Source organism: Periplaneta americana, chromosome 15, assembly GCF_040183065.1.
Source record: "Periplaneta americana isolate PAMFEO1 chromosome 15, P.americana_PAMFEO1_priV1, whole genome shotgun sequence".
In the NCBI taxonomy this organism is placed as follows: Eukaryota; Metazoa; Arthropoda; class Insecta; order Blattodea; family Blattidae; genus Periplaneta; species Periplaneta americana.
In genome coordinates, this window is record NC_091131.1 from 84,731,860 (window position 1) to 84,740,931 (window position 9,072).

Sequence of the window (9,072 nt, forward strand, 5' to 3'; positions counted from 1 at the left end):
AGACTTTACGGAAAACTCGGAAATCCAACTATATTCAACCAAAACGAATTGTCTTTACTAAGCTTTTCTCGACCATAAATATGAATCTTTACATAGCGTCACTTACATGAATTTATAAACTTCTACGATCTGGAGCGTCTACACCCGAGAATCTTTCTTGAAACCGTCTTCGAACTTCACGAGCTGAGTTAACACATGTTGTTGTTTAGTCAACTGTCCTAAGACAAGTTTGAACCTCATATGTAACACCAATAAGGCATCACTCATGAGGCAACTAGGCCAGGAGGTAATGGGGTAGAGTGGCCAGTTCCTTTCCCTCTCCAATGCATACATTGCCAATTAGCTACATATTCCACTACTCAGACTTCTGACGCATACAAACTTGTTTTCTTCCTCTAACACATAGTTAACACATATGAATCGTAAATACTCGTAAAGACACGCTGTACCATTGTAAACTCAGTAGGCATAATTCACTTCAAGTATATTGTCGAAATAAGAAACGAACACCACAACACACACGCGGGAATAGCTGCGCTACGACTGCGACATTCAGCAAGGTCAACTAGTAAACAAGCAAACTTGAGGTACGATCACACGTCGCTACTTTTGCAGCGCTGCAGTACAAAAAACTGCGCAACTCTTGTACTGCGACGTGTGAACAACGGTGCAACCCGAAAAGTAGCGGCTGCCGAACCTGCTGCTCGCTACTTTTCCATGCTGCGCGCAACTTAAAAGTAGCGACTTGTGAACAGGGTTCTCAGGGTTGCAGCAGCAGCATTTTTGATATCGGTTTTGTTGAAACTTTTGCTGCGGTTGCAACCAGTGTTACCACCCAAATGTGCCAATGATACTTTTATTGTTTAGATGTATTTTAATGTTAGTTGTGGTGAAAATAAATTATTTGTAACAGTTATTAAATACACAACACAGTCAGAGTATATTTGCTGACGATATAATTCATTTTTTTTAATTTTGTGTAGCGTAGTTTCAAACAGGAGGGTTGCCAACATTGATTACGTGAATATACTGTTGGTTATCATTTAAGTATGTTGGCGTTTTTAAAAGCTTCATAGTAAAAATAATGTCAATTTCTGAATACTAGATACGACAGAAAAGCAAATAATAGATAAGGAAGCTTTCGCATGAGTTTCTTAATAATGCGAAAATAACCACAAAATGTATATTGAGAAGTCAACACGGAGATGAGAACCTGCAGCATGACTGCGGCTGCAAAAGTAGCGCCTTGCGTGTGAACAGACTCGCAACCTCCAGTTGCAACTTTTGCAGCACTCGGGTTGCGCAGCACGAAAAGTAGCGTGCAGCGCGCTACTTTTGGCTTACGTGTGAACACGACACGCAACTTTTGCAGCTGCAGTATAAAAGTAGCGCTGCAAAAGTAGCGACGTGTGACCGTACCTTTACTGCTCCCTCCAGTGCACAGTGGGCCAGAATTCAAATCTAGCGGGAAAAAATTAAATAAGTACGGAATATAATTTTAAATGATTCTGTTTTACTAAATAATGATTTCTAAGAGCTTATGGAATAATAATAAGCCAGTATGGGATATTATCTGTAGAAATGAGCTATGAGTGCGAGTTTGAATAACTATTTTCATGGAGCCTACTAGGTACTTAATTGTATCACTTGTTCTTTTCGTGAACTTAGTTTCCAATATTCTCTAATAGGAAGAGTCATCGTTTGCATCATCGTCCTCCTTATCTTCCTTCCTTTTTCTCTTCCTCCTCCCCCTCCTCCTCCTCTTCCAGCTGCAGCTGCTCTTCGTCCGTTTCATCATCCTTCCCTCTTGTCACACGCACGTCTTCACTTGTATTGTAAGTATGGGGTTCCTTCAACATTTGTCGCACTTCAGCGGGAAAGGAATTCTTCTTATTTTCTTAAAACGGATAAATACTTGATATGATAGGATCAGGAGTTACAAGAAGATGATTTAAAATATCCTACATTGTTTGAATTCGTCAAAATTTTCTTGAATAATCTTCACAGTACTTTCTAATGCTCTAATGTCTAGTTTCTTGGGCTTCTTGGGCAAACCTATAGGTAACACTGCACATTGTATTTACGTTTGGTGACGTTATATATTAAAAATTGTAATGCTTTCTCTGGTGTATATGGTCTTCGTAAAGTTGGAGATTTATTATAGGCTATCGTATACTTTGATGCTCTTTTTGGAGTAATTTGTGGTGATTTGTTGTAAAACGTATGTTGCATCTCTTTTCCCTGAACCCCGCAAAGACAATTAAGTAGCTAGAACTAATTCACTTTAAATATGCTGATCTTTCAGAGACCGTACCCTACATGTTTAATTCTTGTTTTCATGCCACCTTCTTCAAACAATTTTTGAGATCGACCTATTCCTGAAACGGATGGAATTAAATCCTTGGACATTTGGCGAGTTTTTATTTATTGTAGAACTCTTTGGGGAAATTTGATGTCCTTTTTTTTAAATTGGGGACACATAAATTAAAGTGAAATTTTAATGGCAAGCAGAGTAATTATCTCATGCCTCCATGTTAAATTCTGTGGCAGTGAACTTTATTTCAACCAGGTACCCAGCTTTGAAGCCGTTAGCCTTGTGAATTTAGAGTGTATTTAATTCCTCTTTTAAAAGTTTCAGGTTTTACTCAAATATTGACAATAATTTATTAATGGAGAGAAGAAAGAGTCTGGAGTAATCGGCCAGGCATGTGGGAAAAGTAGAGGGAGGGGAGGAGGATGTCTGTGGTCCATTGATTTCACTAACCATTCCCAATCTTTACGCAAAAACTGTCCTTTTTCCTAGAGCACTGTTTCAAGCGTTTTTCTAAATTACTTCTAAATGTGCGCACAACTTTTTCGACACACCGTATAATATCCTTGGAACAATGTTGTATTTCTAATTTTGTCACTACGAAATCAGTGAGAGTTTGAATTGACCCTTTTTTAGTAGTCAACACCTCGTTTAAGTCCATCCGAGTCGCAGTGGACTGGATATGGGGGATCTACCTCTGAAATAAAAACGCAAATATAAGAAAAAGGCAAGCAAACCTTAACTTTTGTAATAAACTGTAAGGATTGTTTTATAATCTGATGTAGATTTTAAGGTGGCACCTGGTGCAACATTTTTATATCTCTAATTTAAAATGAAGTAAAGACATAATTCCGCAACATTTTAAAGCTATGTTTAATGCATCCCTGGCAATATTTCACGTATACAATTAGAGTATGAATAATGGAAATAGAAAGTACGAACCTTCTTTTAACACTTCCATCACAGAAAGACACTTTTCTCCACATCAACAACACGCAGATCACCCTCATATCACTCCAGCCATAAACCGTCTGGCGCTCGGCGCTCGGGTTCTTAACACTTAGCGACTTTTAGCAGCCAGCCCTGTTGGCATTTCGCTCGGTATAAATTGATGACATACAGATTTATGAAGATCAGTTTTAGTACTTCGAGACTATATAGCGAGAAAACGTTATTTAAAACATTCAAAAATTCAATATTTTCCAGCTAGATTTGAATTCTGGCCCACTGTGCAGTGTGCGGCAAACGAGTGGGAACTCGCTCATAGGAAAAACCCCCTGCCGCGGGGGAAAGCATAACTGATCGCACTGTAGAAGATGTTATTCATTACTAATATGGCATCTTGTGATTTCGAGTTTTTGAAGATAATATACAGAAATATTGATTGCCATAGGAACTAAGACATAGAAAAACTAAGCGTTATTCTCGTAAATAAGTTTCTGTTCTTAGACTCATCTCATTATCACATAATGTTGACTTTATGAGCATAAAGTAATGACTGTAGAGTGGAAAGGGTTTCCTCTTTCTCCTTAACATGACATACCAGTAATGTAAAAAGTAGCAGTGCAACCGACGGTTCCGGTATACATATATTCCCGTAAATGTGTTTTTGATCGTTAAGTTAATTTAAGGAAATAATTCATCAAGGATAGCCATGATACTATCTCTATACTGGATGATGCTGCACATATGCTGTTATGACATTCAACACCATAGCGTAATATATGGGACCAAAATAACATACAAGTTGACATATTGTTGTGACATTAAAGACTAATATGCATTTGTAGATACGCAACACACTATTTCCGTAACGGTTAAAGATAGACGCTCCGTTTTGTCATTAAATAGATTGATTCTCCGAATCAGTACAGTAATGATGTAGATAAGTCAAAATGCCCAATTTTGTAGATATGTTGTTATGACTCTAAACACCCGATTTTTTCCCGCAATTCTCTTATAAAAGTACTAAGAGTTTTTCACTTCCAGTAAATGGATGTATCATTCATTATGAGCGTAATGCAGCTCTACTATGATACACATATGTAAGGAAGAGACTAGTGAAGTGCTTTGTGCGGAGTGTGGCATTGTATGAGGCAGAAACTTGGACATTACGACAAAATGAAGAGAAATAAATAGAAGCATTTGAAATGTGAATATGGAGAAGAATGGAGCATGTTAAGTGGACAGACAGAATAAGAAATGAAACTGTGTTGGAAAGAGTGGATGAAGAAAGAATGATGCTGAAACTCATCAGGAAGAGAAAACGGAATTGTTGGATCGCTGACTGAGAAGAAACTGCCTACTGAAGGATGCACTGGAAGGAATGGTGAATGGGAGAAGAGTTCGGGGCAGAAGAAGATATCAGATGATATACGACATTAAGATATGTGGACCACTATGCGGAGACTAGGAGGAAGACAGAAAATAGGAAAGATTGGAGAATGCTGGATTTGCAGTGAGAGACCTGCCCATGGGCAGAACACGAACGTATGTATGTATATTTCTATCAGTCATGCAATAATATAATTCAATGAATTTGTGTTGTACAGTCAACGTGTTACTTAGAGAGAGAAAAACTCTTGATCTGCTAAAAAATTGAAAGTGTCACTGAAGAGAATTCAGTTTCAGTTATTTTCCGCAATATCTTATCAACTTCAAGGATCAATACTGAAACATGTAATTAAAAAAAAAGGTATTAAAAAATGTTGTTTCATTACTCATAGTTAATATTCAATTTTAGAATTTTAATAGACTCAACAGACGTAAAGTGCCGTATAAACCATTTTATTTAAAAATTAGTATGTAGATATTTCAAGTTAAAACTATCCCTTCCCTTCATACATATTATTCCAGAAAATTACGGCCATATTCCAAATAATAGTAATCTGAAAGTTCAGAATATCGACCAAAGGCAAATCTATTGCTAGACGGTCAGTTAAACCAAAAGATTGCTCAAAATTTGCAAGAAAATGCAGTTTCAAATTTACATAGGCTGTGGCTAGCAATTCATAATGAATTTTGGAATTAGGTGATACAGATAAACAGCAGTTATACATAAGTTCCCTTTTGGAAAAGGAAGAAAACAAAGACAGATGGTGGAAAAATACAAGTTTGTCAGAATTCTTTCTGTAATATTCGATTTGTCTGAATCGTTCATATGTGAAATGTTGTATGTATAAAAGGAATGAACATAACATAATTACGAGAGATCAAAAAGGATGGCACAAACCAGTTGTGGTTAAGTCAGATGTTGTAATGGAAAGAAATACACTAATGTTTGTGGAAATTCCAATACCAAGAAGGATACATGTGACTGAAATGAAATGGATACCACAGATTAGGTACATGACAATACAGAAATGCCGTCTGTTCTCCTTTTACAAACCCCGTGGATTTGGTACCAGTACAAATTTTGATGGAGAAGTCGAGGTCATATCTACGACACTTCAAAATCTTCTATACAGAATAGTTCAATTCCAGCAAGCAGTAATTCTTTCTGACTCAAAAGCAGCAGCTATAACATCCACTTTAACATCAAAAAGTCAACAAATTTTTGAGTGCTGGAAATGCCTATTTCACCTCAACAACCTAAAGAAAAAAATAGTTTTTCAATGGATATCAACACACTGCGGACTGACTGGCAACGATGCTGCTGATTATCTTGTCAAAAAGGGTTGTGGTACTATTCAGAAACCTGCTACACAACTATCCTATTATACAACAAAAAGAATAATTACCTCACAATACCACAAAATTATAACAAATCATCATCTCCAAATTTCCAAAAATAAAAGGTGGGAATCTGTCTCAACCCAAAACATCCCTGGATATCCTAGGAAGAATGCAGTTGCAATTTTTAGACCGTTTATGGGCCACGACTGCTTGGCCAAGCATCTCCACAGGATTGAAATATCTTCTTCACTACTCTGCCCCTTATGTGATCTGAAAGAGGAAATGGATCAAAATCATCTTCAACACTGCCCAGCCACTATCAACTTGGCGTCCTTGAGTGAAAAATACTGGAGAGCGAGAGAATTAATGATTTCATTGTCTGAAATTCAGCATTAGCAAACAACAACAACAGAATTACAGGACTGTACCAGATCTGTGACCGTGAGATTTCAGTATGGTGTGAAGCCTCCATGCGCTGCAATGAGAGCCTCTAAGCATCGTGGCATGGAATCAAAGAGGACCTGGATATGTTTCTGGGGAATCTACCTCCACGCAGTTTGTATGTGAGTCCACAAAGCATCAAGAGTGGGTGCTGAAGGACCATGACGAACAAGTTGCCGACCAACCATATCCCAGACATGTTCGATGGGCAAATGTCTGGCGAACATGCAGGCCAGGGAAGCAGTGATACCCGTCGTTCTTGGAAGAAGGCTTGCACAATCCTCGCCACATGTGGCCAGGCATTGTCCTGCTGAAATATGGCATGTGGAGTTGCCTGAAAGGCTCTAAAACCTCCCTACTGCAGCAGTTGTTGTTGTTCAGAGTGTCCTGAATACATAGGAGGCATCTTGATAATTAATATTAGAAGAAAGACTTATAAAACTGTTTGTTTCACAATAATTATATGTAATTAAAAAATAATATACATACTTGAGTGCATTATTTTTGTTGTTATTAATATTAAAATCAAATGTAACTTGCAAAAAGAACAATTTATTTAAAGTCAAAACAACGTATCTACAACACTACAATTTTTTCTTATGCAATACTTAGCTTACTTAAACTCACAAAAAAAAAAAATGGTGAGCAGATAGATTCATACTCTAATAACGAGTTATCATATATATATATATATATATATATATATATATATATATATATATATATCACACACAATAACATATGCGGTGACAGTGGTAGTGTTCCAGTTGTTGCAAAACTTTTTTTTGCATTTATCTCAAAACATGAAATTTTAGTTACGTCGTTATGACTCTAAGCCTCCGAAATAAGCTTTAAATAAAGCATATGATCTACTGGGGAACTAGGGTAACTTATGAAATAAGAAACATATATACAAATGTCTGGTGAAACTTTAATACATTACATTCATGATACTTACAAAAATGTGCCAGGCACATTGCCAGATGCATCAACATTACCTCATATAGAACGCAATTCAAAAAGAAATCTGATTAAATATAGGCTGTTAACTGTTAACATGGAAGCAATATTCACAAGGAGTGAAAATCATAAAGTTGTGGCAGCCATTTTTTTTTCCCCAAGGCACAGCAACTAGTTAAGAAATAAAAATGAGAAAAAGAAAGATGGAGGGAAAATCTTTTCCAATTCAAATAAGCTCTACATGAAAGTATTTCTCTCTAGCATCAGCAGCTTGTGGTTGAGATTTCCCTGGGAGTTGTCCCATACATACATTTATACACCAACATAAAATTATTATATAAAATATGTCACTGTGTGAAAAATGAACCCTAACATATATACACATACACATCTGAACACTTTTTCCCACTACAAGTCACACACAGTAGTTTTAATATTTACAAATTCTGATCGCCATGAGAACATTTCATGCAGTGCTCAACAGAGCAACAAATATTCCAGTTCTTATATTTATTTCTACACTATTAAAACTGTATTAACTGCCTTTCATTCAAACCTTTTGTACATTATTTTATAATAGAAATTTTACTGTAGTAGCCGAAGTTTTCTTTACAGCTACGTGTAGCAAAAATACAGTGTGTTCACCAAGTTCCTGCAGGGTTTTAGAAAGACAGTTCGCTCAGTAGTTGGAACTAGACATGCGAGCACTGCTGTGGTTTTTAATAACACATTCAGTTTTTGAACTTCCTCAGTACACAACAGGCATCCTTTGGCAGAATACAGTATATTAGAATGTACAGATGACATTCAAGTTCTCATGTTTTGAAGTCTTATTCAAGTTTGTATTGAAAAATAATCTTAAAGTTTTTCACATTGCCCTACCAGTTAAAATTATTATATTATAAAATGGAAATATATAGGTAATTTGACTTTGTTTCCATTTATGACGTGACTGGCCCTTTTACAGATGCAGACTACTATAATCCCAAAGAAACCAAATTTCTGCGACTTTTATTCCTTTTCGTTGTTTTGTCAGAGGTCAACATTCCAATCTATATTAAAGCGTTCAAATTTTCAAAAGTGTATTAATTCTTGTTTTCTTATACATATACAGATATGGAAATAAAATTTGGAGCTCCCTTATTGTATAAGTTTCGCTTACAACACACTGCGCATGTGCAGTAAACAAGAGTCCCTGTATATATGCTACTGGTACTTGTGGACAGTCGTGCAAAATTGTTGTCTACATACAGATGGACTCCCATCAACTCACTCCAAATTTTAATTCTGTATCTTCACATTTATAATGCCACATAGCATTTATAAAGTACTGAAGCTTGATTTGTATGCCAATATTTAAAAGATGTAACATGTTCGATTTGTGTGTGATTCAATATAATTTTACATTCACCTGCCCTCTGAATACCATAATATTTGTCTTCTTGTTGAATATTTCCATATTGCATTTCTTACATTCTGTTCAGTTTATATAAAGCTATTCTAGTGGAAATAATAATATAATTTTATTAATGATTTTTTTTACATACTATAAATATTTTTGAATATTATTTATTTATCATTAATCACCAATACTAGTAATTAGAGAAGTAAAAAAAGTGATCTCTTCGATATAATCTCACATGTAAAAAAACCAGTGATATTGTAAAAAATTATAAAAATAAATG